Genomic DNA, 14,375 nt, shown 5'->3' on the forward strand with positions numbered 1-14,375 from the left:
GGAGCCATTCTCAAGAAACGTTGACTTTACGCCGGGGTCTCAATCTGCCTACTCCCCAGGTCTTCCGTTCTTTGAGGCGACTGAACGTCGAACACGACAAAATATTAGACGCGCTCCAATCCGGAACACACAAAGTTCATGTATGTATATGTATATATATGACAATATTATTCGATTCGATACATTTCTTCAATAAAAAAAATAAGTACCTTATGGTCGATCTGGGATCTTGCTCTAGTGAATAGTTTGAAATAGTAGCCATTGATCTTTGATAACTGTCAGTATCAAATCATTTTTATGTTCTACTTCATTCGTTTTGGATCTATTCAAGATTTCTAACTTAAAACAACGAGTTCATCATTCGATCAAAGTTTCGTGGATCCCGTGTTGTCTATCCTAAAAACTGGGAGAGACTGCAGCATTGCACTATTATTTGACTGTCCAATAATAATAATAATGATTAGAATATAAATCATTTAGAACTCGGCCAGAACAACACAAATCATGATCAGTGCAATGATTTTCGCAGAACGTCATGTTGATTTTCGACAGAGCAATCAGGATTTCTTTCGTTCCAATTCTGGCTCCTTAATTATTCAATACACTTTCTCCTACACAAGACGCGAATTCTTGGCGGCGCTTATGAAGAAACAATTTTGTAACAGCATCTTTAATCTGGTAGATTTTCGAGGAATGTGGCCTCCAGTTCCGTCAGGTTCAAGACAGGTTAACTATTTTGTCTGAAAACCTCAATTCATTGTGAGAACCTTTTATTTATGTAATTGGGTTATTAGTGCAATTCATCGATCTTAGAATGAAATCACCAATTGCCGGCGTCTTCTCTCGCAAAAAACACTGTAGCGATTTATTGCAACAGTGGGAAACTACAATTGAATTCGTGATTTCATCTTTAGTGCTTACAGAATAATGGTTGCAACAACCCATATATTTATTTCATTATATATCATCAATTTCAGGTGGAATTTTGTTTTCGCTGTAGACATTTGAAAAAAACATTTTGTTTTATTTATGATAACCTTTTTGCACAGAAATTAAAATTAAAAAACTAAGTTCATTCAGAAAAAGTCTCGAACGTTTATTTATAATTGGTTTCTTGTGCTATTTCAATTAGGGTTATTGATGAATCTCGCGAAGAATGAATCTTCTGATATCATGTATTAATTTTCTATTTGCTGATGGTACTTGAAGTCAAATATTTCTGTCGATGAAATACATCAGTTTTTTTATGACAGATTGTAAACATTTTTTGCAAAATCAGGAGAATGAGGTTTTGCAATATCAGGAGGTGAGGTGGGAATACAATTTCAGTTGCTACCTTTCTAACAGGTCAATTGAAAAGTCCCCGGTCTAGCATAGTAAAACACATTTTTGGCAAAATCCAATTTTATTATTCAACATAGCCTTCGAGGGCTATACAGTGATCTTCCAACTTTTCGATACCATTTTTGTAGTACGATTTGTCTTTCACATCAAAATAGCCCTCAGTTTCGGCGATTACTTCTTCATTGGCGCTAAATATCTTTCCAGCTAGCATTCTTTTGAGGTCTCAGAGCAGGAAAAAGTCACTGGGTCCAGATCTGGCGAATACGATGGATGCAGATGCAATTCGAAGCCCAATCCATGCAATTTTGCCATTGTTTTCAGTGATTTGTGACACGGCGCATTGTCTTGATGAAACAGCTTTTTTTCTTCAAATGGGAAAGTTTAACGATTTCATCCTTTAAAAGATCCAATAACGCTATATAATAATCGCGGTTGATGGTCTGGACCTTTTGTTCTGCTTTCACATGCAACTCAAGAAGTATCCCCTATAAAGTTACTCGGACTACATCTAGAGAGTAAGTTGGGTTGGAAAACCCATATAGATGTCTTAACCAGAAAGTTGTCAGCGGTGGTTTTTTCGATTCGTAGAATAAAGATGAGCACTTCACTTTCATGAGCTGGGTTAGCATATTTCGCTAATTTTCATTCTTTAGCCTATATTAGAACACGTTGCGGTCTTCAAGGCAAAGGCAGCTGTAGGAGTTCGTTTGTTTCAAGGATACTTACAATATGAAGCATGTATATCCTAGCCTGTTTGAAATATATTCACCAAAGTATTGAACAATTTCCAAGAAATATGAACAGACCTGCCTTTGATACAAGAAATAAATCTGCTCTAGAGATACCTTACCATCAACTTACCTCATCCCAACAGTTAATTGACCATTGGAGACCTGTTTTTTTATTATAGAGTTTCGAATGCTTTCAAGAGGTTGGATGAAAAGCGATTCAGTCTGCAGATGAAAAAGATGCTGTTGAAGACTACTTTCCTTAGTGTGCAGGAATTCTTAGACAGTGATATTTTTACATGATTTCTATTAAATCTAGTCTATAATGTAATTATTGTATTTTTAATGTATACTTGTTATATATACCTTATATGTTGTTATATTTTCATGACGTCTGCATATATCTTGATATAGAGAATAATAAATTATGATTATGATTATTATCTCAGTCATGTTGATATGAATAAATAAAAATTTTCGAACTTTGTCCGATTTCAAAAATTCATAAAAGAAGAATGTTATATAGTCCATTCAGGAATTATTGACATCCCGGGTGGCTGTGGAAAATCGAAATTTAGTTGGTACTGGATCATTCAGTAACATTTTGAATTGCAGATTTCGGGTTGGCGTTGGAAATGTCATTTACAGTAGGTTAGATTGTTCAGTTTGTTTGTGTTATTGGTTTCGATCCAAGAAATTTTGAAACTGAAAAGTTGTATCAATTTCAAACACACATTGATTAGTTTACTTGAGTGTTTCTCACAGTACTTTTTGAAAAAAGGAGAATTCAAATCATAACAGCCTGGATTTTTAATTGAAGAAAACCTGTTCAATACCATTTCACCTTCAAAGAATTATTGAATGATTTAACTGTTACCAAAAGCAACCAATTTATCAGTCTGGATAAAATTTGACCGAAAAGCATCTGGATTTTAATCAATCAAAGACAACATCACATAAAATTAATAGGTTACAAGCTCAAAACAGTTAATAAAAGGAAAATTCTTATTGATAAACAGAAAAATATAATAAGTTGAGTACGATTTTATGGTGAATACAGTGAATATTTGCAACAAAATGTGAAATTCATTTATCTGGAGGAAACTTGATTATTTGAAAATGGCAGTCTTATTCAACAGTGAACTCTAGAAAGAAAACAAAAAGTTTTTCAAGTATATTCAATGATTCAAGTATGTACAATGATACAGGGTAAAAGTAGAAGGAGCACTGGATATTTTGTTTTGACAGTGGTGATCATGAGGATAATATAAATCTATGAAGGGAGAATTATTTTATAATTGGGTTGCTAAATTAATACCTTTTCCGCAGATAATTGGAATAATGTGTTCACAGCTCAAATGATGAATTTCTAAAATTCATGGAGCATGACTGAAGTTATATTATATCAAGAAGTATGAAAAAGATTTGTAAACAAAGTCTTGGCATTGCATCTATAGTTTATTTATATTCTATTTTGAAATTAAGTATAATTTTATCTGTTTTTGTTCTTCAATGAGTAATCCAAGAATCTAATAAATTCTAATTGCTTTATAGAAATTTTACTGAGTATTTAATCGAAAAATATACATTCAGACGAGTAAATTTAAGAATTTCTTCACCTCTTAACCACTAAAAGATAATAACGGAATACAATAGAATTTTAAAATTCACAAATTAAAAATAATTTCATGCAAAAATGCTTTTGGTGAGTGAACCAAAGCTGTTGGGCAAAATACTTAATGTAATTTAAAAGTAAATAGTATAAAAGCATTTCAATAAAAAATAGAAAACTTAAATGTACAAATAGTATCTATATTTTTCATATAAGTTTAATCAATCATTTATGTCAAGAACAGTTTCAATAAATAATGATCTTCCATTGGCGATTCTTTAAGGATTTGGTATCTCTTCATTGGATTTCCTTGAAATGTGGTAGCATTCTACTATATTTTCACATTATAGAACCTGAATTCCATTTCATGAAATCATGCAGTGGCGACGCCAGTTTTCAAAAACAGGGGTGGTCAAGAAGGGGTCGGATTTTTTTTGAGGGGGGCCGAAGTAAAGCGAAATTATAGTTCTGCCAATCTTTTAGCCTTAGTATGTCAAATTTTACGGGGGCCATCAGAATTTTAGGGAGGCCCGGGCCTCCCCTGCCCCCCCTAGCGTCGCCACTGAAATCATGACTGTATGCGCCCCTTCGTAATTTAGAAAATTTGGGATCTTTGGAATACAAAATCATGAAAATAATATAAACTGATCATTTCTATGATGGATCACTGCAATTTTTAGTGATATTTTTATAACTAGAAATAAAGCCGCGACTAGACGTTCAAGGCCTACTTCGATGTCAATAATTCCTGAATGGACTATAGATGTGACAACTTTGAGTGATACCTAAGATGCATAGAATACCTGGTGTGTTTACTGATTCGATTTTGTTTCAGACTTTTTGAGAGACCCACCTGTTGCTTTGGTGGTGTGCTTCACCAGAGTGCTGTAAGGTGGCGCTCTTTAAAATTTTTCGAATTCCCGCATCTGCCTGGTGCCGTTTAAAAAGGAAATACTGATTTTAGACACTGCAAACATTCACAATAAATTACAATTCAGTTCATATCGAATTTTTACTCAAATGAATGGAATATAATGACAGACCATAGAATATAAAATATTATTGTTCTATACTCAAAGTTCACGACAAGAGCGTAGAAATAGGGGGATACTAGGGGTAATTACGCGGTGCTCCTAAATTGGAGATACAAATGAAAATGACAGATTTCCGGATCATTTTAAGAAAAAAAGTCCTATAGCATGAGTCCCCAAACATTTTGTTTTGAGATACATGTGTTGAAGTTCAAGTTATTTTCTCGTATAACCTTCCCTTCACAAGATATTTAATATGAATTGGCCATAGATATTTCAGTTTAAAGTTTTCACTATGTGATATGCTAATTTTGAATGCAAATCTACAGGGTGATATATTTTCTGGAAGGATGCCTGCTTCCTTCCTTCAAAACTATATTTTGGTGAATGGCTGTTAGTTTAGAAAAATGTAGAAAAAAAACTCTGGTCCATTACTATACTTTTTGGTTTGTTATAGTTTTGTCGTATCTGCTATCGATTTCGAGAAAAATCTCTAGTAATCCTCAGGAAAATCCAAATTATTATGAAGATCCAGCTAGTAAGCTCTAATGAATGCATTAATTATAAGTTTTGGTATTTATTTACCTAATCTGTAGCGAAGATTAATAAATATTTGATAAACTGTACGACACACTAGAAACAACCTGTATATTGAAAGCAAAGCCTTTGTGGGCTCATATTCATGAAACTTTTTTTCTCAAAATTATCAAAGTAATTTCTCATTTTCCTTCGTAACTCTTATTTGAGAACAAGGTAAGCACAACTGAATTAGTAACAACAAAAATTATTTCGAGTAATTTGGTTCAAACTTCATTATCAAACTTCTTTTTCTAACATTACAGATATGAATAAAAGTTGTCGTCAAAAATTTTTTTTCGATTATTCCTCCCCAAGAAAAAAAAGATCTACGCCCTTGTTTCACAAGAGTCGAGAAATGTCAAATGTAAACGATGTATGCGCCATCTGAAAAGCCCGCGATCCCTCGAAATCAAGTAGGTATAAATCCGAAAAATCTCCCGCTTTGTCTGAAAGTTTTACAGCTATAAGTAGACACACCAGGTATTCTATGCATCTAAGTGATACCGCTTATTCAAGCTGAATGTATGCATGTGTCAATAACATGCCAAGTATCAATAAATTTCACCAAAAAGGTGGTTCTGATGATGGTTTCATTATTTCCATGAATACGCAAACTCACCCTAGTAGCTTTCTGCATTTCCTCAGAAAGCTACTAGGGTCCTACTCTTCCTCTGGTAAGAGTATGTTCAGACACCCTTTACAACATGAGGTATCAATTAATAATATATTACTTATTATTCAATTTATTTAACAAAACGGCACCAATCTTTTGGCAACCTGAAATACGCAACCTTTGTTAATCCCTCTTCACTACTCTGACTCTCGGCAGGATTTCACCTAAAAATGGATCAACTACAACCTTGTTTCCAAAGTCCGTGAAGGAAGATCCGTCTTGTAACTATATTCAAAAAGATTTCTCAATAGGATGAAGTCGTCCTTGGTTTTAATACCGGCTTCTTCAATTTATCGAATTCTCATGAAGATCGCACTAAAGTAATTTCTCATCTCATAAGGATGCTGTGGAGGTTCATTAATATTTATGAGCAGAATAGACTATTTCATGAAAAATTTTTGTAGTTTTAAATTTTCGAAACCTTTCACGTCTTGGCAAAAATACTTGTGTGTTAGTTGTAGAACCTTCATCATCTGAATACTCCAGGTCATTGTCAACCAGTTTAGATTACCGAAAATGCTTTCACAAAATGAGAAACATATTCGATCGATTCGTTCATGTCCTGGTTTAAAAAAAAATTGCTTATCCTTTTGAGAAAATATGTGAATCTATTCTTTCATTAGAATAAACAAAATCTTTTTCAGTTAAGTATTTGAATGATTCAATCCTTACTCTAGCTTTTATTGGGAGTGTATGTTTATTATTTTCCATGAAACCTTTTGGAAAATAAAATGAGTATTTCGTCTGATATTTTCGAACGCTTGTTCACTAAACGGAGCGATATATTTTTTCGTTACGATGAAATTCTGACACGAAATCGTCTGATCGTCCGAAAACTATAACTCTTGAAAGGAAAGACCTGAAAACTGTGAATTGGGTCGAGATAAAATTCTGCATACAAAACGACAATTGCATCACCAGACTAGGACTAGAGGCAACTGAGAAGAATTTCTAAAAATTTATACACAATTGAGCAATTTATCACATGGACGTGAATACTTCAGAATCTTTTATACACAATATTTCCGTGAATTAACTTACAAAACTATTCTGATTAAAAAATTTTATATCTAGTTTTGTTCGACTGGATTTTTCTTGATTATCCGACAGCGGGTATAATAACTTGAAAACATATTTATAATTTTTGTGTATTACCTAAATCTCAGAGTTTTTCTCTGCGATTATGTTCTGAAAAAAAATATCAACTTTTTGAAAAATCATCGTACCTTGCAACGTTGTGTTTACTAAGAGCATATTTAGATGATGATGATGAGATGTAAGAAATATTAAATTCAAAAAAGTACAAATTCTTTGTACGAGAGAGCATCTTGTCATCTTTTTCAAATTTTTCTAAAGAATATTTGTAATATTAGGATAACATTTCGAATTTTAGGTTTCCACGAAAATTCACTTTCCTTTGTACTTATGGACACAAACTGACTTCTGAATCATTAATGACCGATTCTTTTTTATTTCAATGAATTCATGAAATGAGATCAAATTATTTCTTATCGAATCATTATTTATGTAACAATCCTAACGTCTATTGAATTTTCTTCTATATCAATTTGCATTCATAATTCTTCACCTTGACGGTGACCTCAAACAATGGTAATTCTTTACACTTATGTACCTAGATATCATCATGGATATTTTTTGGTCATCTATCATATCCGCTTTCGAACACTTAAGATTTCGTATTTCCATTAGTCCTTGTTAAAGGTCTATTCAAGCGTATTTATCGTTTAGTTTTTTTAAGAATATATTCGATTAAGTATAGATTCCAAAACGTGTAAATTATAGAGAAATCTTCGTCTGTCATTCATCAATTTAAGGGTGATAATGAGGCTAATCCTGTTCAATTTTGCAACATATTACGTTAGACTCTGTGCAATAATCAGTTGTTATTCATTGAACATTGAAAGGTTAACCAAATCGAAGTGATCTACCCGTTTATGAATACTGTTTGTAGATTTATATTATTGTGCAGTAATAACTTTGTTGGTTGAATTTTCAGTTTTTATCTTAAACTTATATAACTGTTTGAAATTATTACTAGATAAATTGATGAACTTTACTTCAGATTATTTTTTTCTTGAAAATTTCCCAATTTCATTGACGAATTCCATATACCTAATATGAGAAACTGCGAATAAGTAATTCATTCAAGATTTGGGGAAACAATGCAATTTAATTTCGGCACATTGAAATTTCTAATTCTCTTGTTTTAATATATAAAACCAAAATATCCTAATGCAACGAATGGAATATTCAATTTAAAAACAGTTTTGGGAAGCTTGGAAACAAACAATTATGAAATTGAGAACATGTGATGGAACATGCTACGATCATACTGGGTATGGGATACCATAAATTTTATTGTTTTGTAGATATGAATTTTTGAAAATCATCTTGGAATTCTGAAAAAAACCATGAATTCGAACACCGTACGATATTATATGATTTTTTATACGAGTTGATATTACATGATGAGTAGAAAACCCGTTAATCAGCAATATTTTTCAAAATTCTCTTCGAAAATAGTAACAAAAAGATGAATTATAAGTTGCATATGCCCAATTGGTCTATTTTGATAGCATGTTCTAGGGTAAAGTCAGTGAACTGAAAAGAGGAATGAAAGGGACAAATAGTTTCGCCAATTCGGCTCAAAGAGTGTAAAAAAGGGTAAAAAATGAGAGAGATGGGGTAATTTTAGGCCATCCTTTTTTCGAAGGTTCTTGTTTTTATGATGATTTTGAGATTTATCCAATGAGAAACCGGTACTTGAAAGTATTTTGGAGATTTATGGAGTATTTATTGATTTATATTCGTTTGAAAATTGAGGAAAAACTTCAAACTACAATAATATAATGAATCTGGTAGTTCCACTGCAGATAGTTAACCCCCTTGATTACCTGGTATTCACAGGTTGATGAGAAATATGGATAAACAGAAGGGAGAAAAGTTAATTATTGGCATAATTTTATGAAAAAAAAAATAGCCTGTGTAACTTTGAGTTAAAAACCAAATATTTTCACAGTAACAATTTTATATACACTTCAATAATCAATACCACTCCTCAATAAATTTTGAGGGAATATTATTTTGTTCTATTTCGATAGTTTAGTCATGTCAAATACAAAATTCTAAATATAAACAAACACAACAGGCCAAAAATTCAGTTTTTGTTGAAACTCCAAAGAAATCTCGATGGATATTACGAACTCGATAATTTCCTCTACCCTAAAAGGTTAAAAAATCGTTAAAAATTATTCCAATCACAAAATAATACAAAAAATTGAGCCATTAGTCAGTTTTGGTCAAAAAAAACCCACAAACTTGTCAATTTCGATTTGAAATCACGAATACCTTGAATTCTGTGGTGAGGAATCCGAGATGCAATTCCAAATTTGTATAATCTCTAAGCTACTTCAAGGTCTCACAGAGGCTTAGGAGAGTAGGAATAGAAAGCATTAAACATTATAACATCTCTAAATAAAACATTCCTCAATTCGATAAATGATGTTTTTGTTAATGTGTAATACCTGTTTAATTCTTTTGGAGGGATAAGAAATCACCACAATTTTTCATAGAATTCGAAATCATTCCTCATATTATCTAGTTTTGTTTGTACAATTACCTAATGCCTGATATCTTGATCCCTCATTCAGAGTAAGTTCTGAACGGTATTTCCCCAAATATATTGCGCGTTACGAAGACAGTTTGTAATACATATTTGGTTTCGACAGTCCGTCCGTAAATGTTTCAACTCCTGAACAGGACCATCAAGAAACTTGAAATACCCAAGGTATGTTCAGCAATTGATTGTCTTGTTTGAGATCGTTAGTGGACATTCTCCGTCAAGAATTTTCGAAAATTTGACCGCCGAAATTTTATTACCTTAATAATTGAAAATAATATGAGAAAATTGTTGAATAATCCTAATGTTTGAAGATTATACGAAGAGAAAGTAAAATATTCTCTATTTGAAACTACTGGATGCTTTATAGGATTTAGAAAGGGACGAAATAATATATAAGATGTTCAAAATTATGTGATTTTCCTACATATTTAATTGAATATACGAAAAATTTTATGTATTTATAATAATAAATCGACATAACCTACATATAATGTCATTTGTGCTGAAATATCATTCAATTTTCAATGCATATTCAATTTCCCCCTTGCGAATAAGAACAATAATTTTTGAAAAATCAAGGAGTAGATGAATCATTCACCTCATTCCAGTATTGTACAATTAGTTTCTTATAAGCCAATTGAAAGAAGAATTGAGAGAACAACTGATCCGAAAAGGACTTATATAACAGCGAAATAAGCCGCGCTCTTGGCACTACTTACATTTAACAAGTCCTATGAATGAAGTAGAAAGCGAAAACACTCCCACATCCACACAACAGATGAAACCTCGATTATATTACAGGTAAACACTGAATCTCACGAAAGAACCACCTAGCTATATATGAGTCAATTTTCTCAGATCATGGTGGGAAGTTTTCGATTTGATGCAAGTACGGTACTACCATGCTAACAATCACCAAATTCGGATGCAGAAATAAATAATATTGAAAGTTTTTGATTTCTAGATTTGAGAATTATTAAATAATACATTCGACAGGTATGTTTATGTAAAAATAAAAGAATATTGATATCACCTTAGTTCATCGGAAGCTTACCCAGTGTGTGCATGTAAGTTCACTTGAAGAATAATAATAATAATAATAATAATAATAATAATGTTTATTCAAAGCCGTAAATTGAAGAAAAAAATGAATGTTAAGTTTTTGTGTGTATTATTTTAAATTGTCTTCGAAAGACTCTTTCTTCTTATGAAATATACCTGAATAGTGCAATTTCCGAAGTATTATTACAATCGGTTCAAATTTCATAAAGGGAGAGACCTTTCGAAGTTTGGAATATAACCATTATTTATTATTATTATCATTCTTAGAATGATGACACGATTCATGGCTGTCAATCCTCCAGCAATTATTTCCTTAATTATCTGTCAATGTATATCATAATCAAACAGTGGCGTACCCAGACATAAGCCTGGGGGGGAGGTGGATATAAAGCTTCTTTTGAAGCAGATTTCTTAAGAAGTTCGCTTACTCATAATGAGATTGTGATATATAAGGTTATTACATATAATGGATATTCCTGCTGGGGGGTATATATATCCGCCTATTCCCCCCCTTAGGTACGCCACTGTAATCAAATAAATTCTGAATGTTTCTCTTATAATTCTGAATTTTTACAATTGATCAATATATTCGTAGGCTTCATTCATTCAGAGAAGATGTTTACTGGAGAACACGACATAAGAAAATGAAGTAATTACAGAGAATTGTCAATTATAAGGCACCATGAGAATATCCAAAAATAAGATAAATTGATTAATTAGATGATTACTTTAACTGATTGAAGGATTCTTGAAAAAAATCACTATGTATACTATAGAAATTGTGGGAAAATATAATAATTTCACTATTCATCAGTTCATTTAAGAAATCGAACACTGTCATCTCTAGTCAGTTCCTAAATGCTCTGTAGTAAGAACTAACCTTCAATAAATCCAGTGAGTGTACAACTAGAGATCAAAACCCACTCACACTAGTTTGCACAGTTGAACATAAAATCTTTCTTTGTACAAAATCGTAGAGCTATATATTGAGGCTAGCGTTTCAACATATATGGTGGGATAGTTCTTTCATCCCACTATGAGGATGTTCAATGACCATGTACAGAATATCGGTTGATTTTTCCTATATAAGTTTGCCGACAAAAAGGAATTAACCGAGAACAATCTAACTGTGACTCTGATGATGAAGTCTGTAATTATAGTCGCTATAAGTTCATCTATTTCTATGTATGCTAAAGAAACGATCACTGTCATGGCATGATATCTACCTATGATGGAAATAACTTTTTTTAATTTTTTTATACCAACTCCATTATAATTTTTCTGAGGAATAAAATTCAGAACTGAATGTGAATACTTTTCTTAGGAATGTTTTCATATAGTTTCTTCTGAGAAATACACATTCAAATCTGAATTCCTTAAAAATGTTGTTATTTCCAAATATTTGTATATAGGATAGCCCAGGTTTTAGTGCAATAACGTTGGCGTCGAATGGAATAACTCTTTTCATGAAGAAATTCCAATAAACATATATCTGATAGGTCTTGTCTTGCTGTTTAATTGGGGGAATATTTTCTTGGCTTCAGGACTGTGGGGTGAATTATAACTTTTTTGAATCGCCGACGTTTCGACCCTTTTTTGGATCTTTTTCAGGGCTGCAAGAATATTTATTTCTCAATCTTGGAGAAGTGTACAAGTTTATGTATATTACAATTTTAAACTTTACGCTGCACACACTTAATCGAATGAAACACAACAACGAACAAGTTACATGTACACGGATTAGTGAGGGACTAACATTCAGGTGGAATTTGCTATTTTATTATTTTTTTTATTTATACCGTATTTATATTATTATTATTATTTTTTTAATTTTTATTATTTTCAGGGATTGGCGTGTCGATGCGTAATCGGTTAACAAGATCGTGTCACAGGGTATTAGTTTTCGGTGAAATTGGAACAGAAAACGCAAAATATTAAAAGGAAAGTTGCAAGATTGTGAAGTGGTACATAAGATTAAAAGAATAGAGAAATAGACTCGTAAAGAAACACCAAATAAAAAGTGAGGTTGAGGAAGTTTCAACAGTTCAAAATAAACCGAAGCAGAATCAGAACGGTAAGCTGTAACTGAAGAGCCAGCGGTATACTGGGTCGGAGCCTGATGGGTAGGGAGCCGACTATAACCGGTTTACTGACGCAAAAAGGTTACGCAGTCGTGAAGCGGGAACGGTAAACGGCGATCACTATTGAGCAGAGATGACAGGAAAAGGTATCGGTTTGAAGAGAACGAGGAAGACTGGTCAAGAATAATAAAAAAAGTATTGAAATCACCTGAAGTTGAACAGATGAAGAAAGGCGACGAAATGGATGTCAATAGTTTGGAGATATTGATCAAAAGAATGATGGAAGAGATGAAAATAGAAATGAGAAAGAATTCTGAAGAAGTGAAATCGGAAATAAATGATATAAAACAAGAAATGAGGAAAAAGAAAAGGAAATAGTAATCTCAAAATGAAGCAGAATCAAAATTCTGGAAGATAAAGCTGAAAAAGAGGAGAAAAGGATGAAGAAAAATAATATTTGAATCAAGAATTTGAAGGTCAAGAATGGTAACGAAAAAGAAGAGGTGAAAAAATATTTTGCTGGAGAACTACGAAGCCAGGTGGAAATAACGAAAGCATTCAAAATAAATAGAGGAAAGAGGAGCGAAATGATAATAGCTCAAATTCAAGATTAGGATCAGATGCAGAACATAATGAAGTCAAAGAACAAATGAAAGGAACATTTGTTCTTTGACTTCATTATGTTCTGCATCTGATCCTAATCTTTGAATTCAAGATTAGGATCAGATGCAGAACATAATGAAGTCAAAGAACAAATGAAAGGAACATTTGTTCTTTGACTTCATTATGTTCTGCATCTGATCCTAATCTTGAATTTGAGCTATTATCATTTCGCTCCTCTTTAATATTGGTTACCAAAAAGTATGGGTAAATGGACAACAATATATTTGGGACGATGAAAATCAAGGACTGAAGAAACAGAAAGTAGTCCAGAAGGAAAGATTGCCTTCAAAATACCGAAGAATAAGATAGTGGAGTGGTTACGACAGTGCAGAAAAAGGAGAAGATAACGGAAATACAACAGGTCAAGAATAGAAAATCGCTCAGAAAGATAAATAAAGAGGTACAGTCAAAACAGAGAAATTTGAAATTAGCAACCTGGAATGTACGGGTGTTATATGGTAGAGAGTTGGACTTGATTATGGAATTTGAAAAATATGGTGTAGATATAACAGAGACGAAGAAGAAAGGAAAGGGAGAGGAAATTATGAGAAATGGGCATGTGCTGCTATATGGAGGAGTAAAATAAGACAAACATGGAGCTGCTGTAGTTGGATGTATTATAAATAAGGAAATGCTAGATTGTATGGACCAATGGGAAACATATTCGGAGAGAATACTTATGATGAAGATTGAAAGCCAGAAAAACGTAACAATATATTTTTTTATTTATTTTTTACCATTTCAATTTTAATAATATATCAATATCAATAATAATAGCCTTTGGGCCAAATGAGGATGCAAAGGCAGAAGATAAGGACAAATTTTGGGAAGATATGAACCTAGTGACAGAAAAATGTACAGGAAAGATTATTATTTGTGGAGACTTGAATTGAAGAGTTGGAATAGAAAAAGATAAAAATGGAATAGTCGGGAAATATTGGGAAACGAATAATGGAAAT

At 32.4% G+C, this 14,375-nt stretch overlaps 1 protein-coding gene across 2 annotated transcripts in view; it reads right to left on the reverse strand.

Annotated features, from left to right (window-relative positions):
- Positions 1-11,709, reverse strand: part of LOC123677500 — a 39,843-nt gene extending 28,134 nt beyond the window's left edge. The window contains exon 1 of one of the 2 annotated variants that reach the window (XM_045614050.1): positions 11,553-11,709. The gene's annotated coding sequence lies outside the window, so the exon portion shown is untranslated. Of the gene's footprint in view, positions 1-10,329; positions 10,478-11,552 lie in introns of those variants that run through there. The other variant, XM_045614051.1, reaches the window with a different exon arrangement.
- Positions 11,710-14,375: the final 2,666 nt, after the last annotated feature.

The sequence above is a fragment of the Harmonia axyridis genome, chromosome 4 (genome assembly GCF_914767665.1).
Source record: "Harmonia axyridis chromosome 4, icHarAxyr1.1, whole genome shotgun sequence".
In the NCBI taxonomy this organism is placed as follows: Eukaryota; Metazoa; Arthropoda; class Insecta; order Coleoptera; family Coccinellidae; genus Harmonia; species Harmonia axyridis.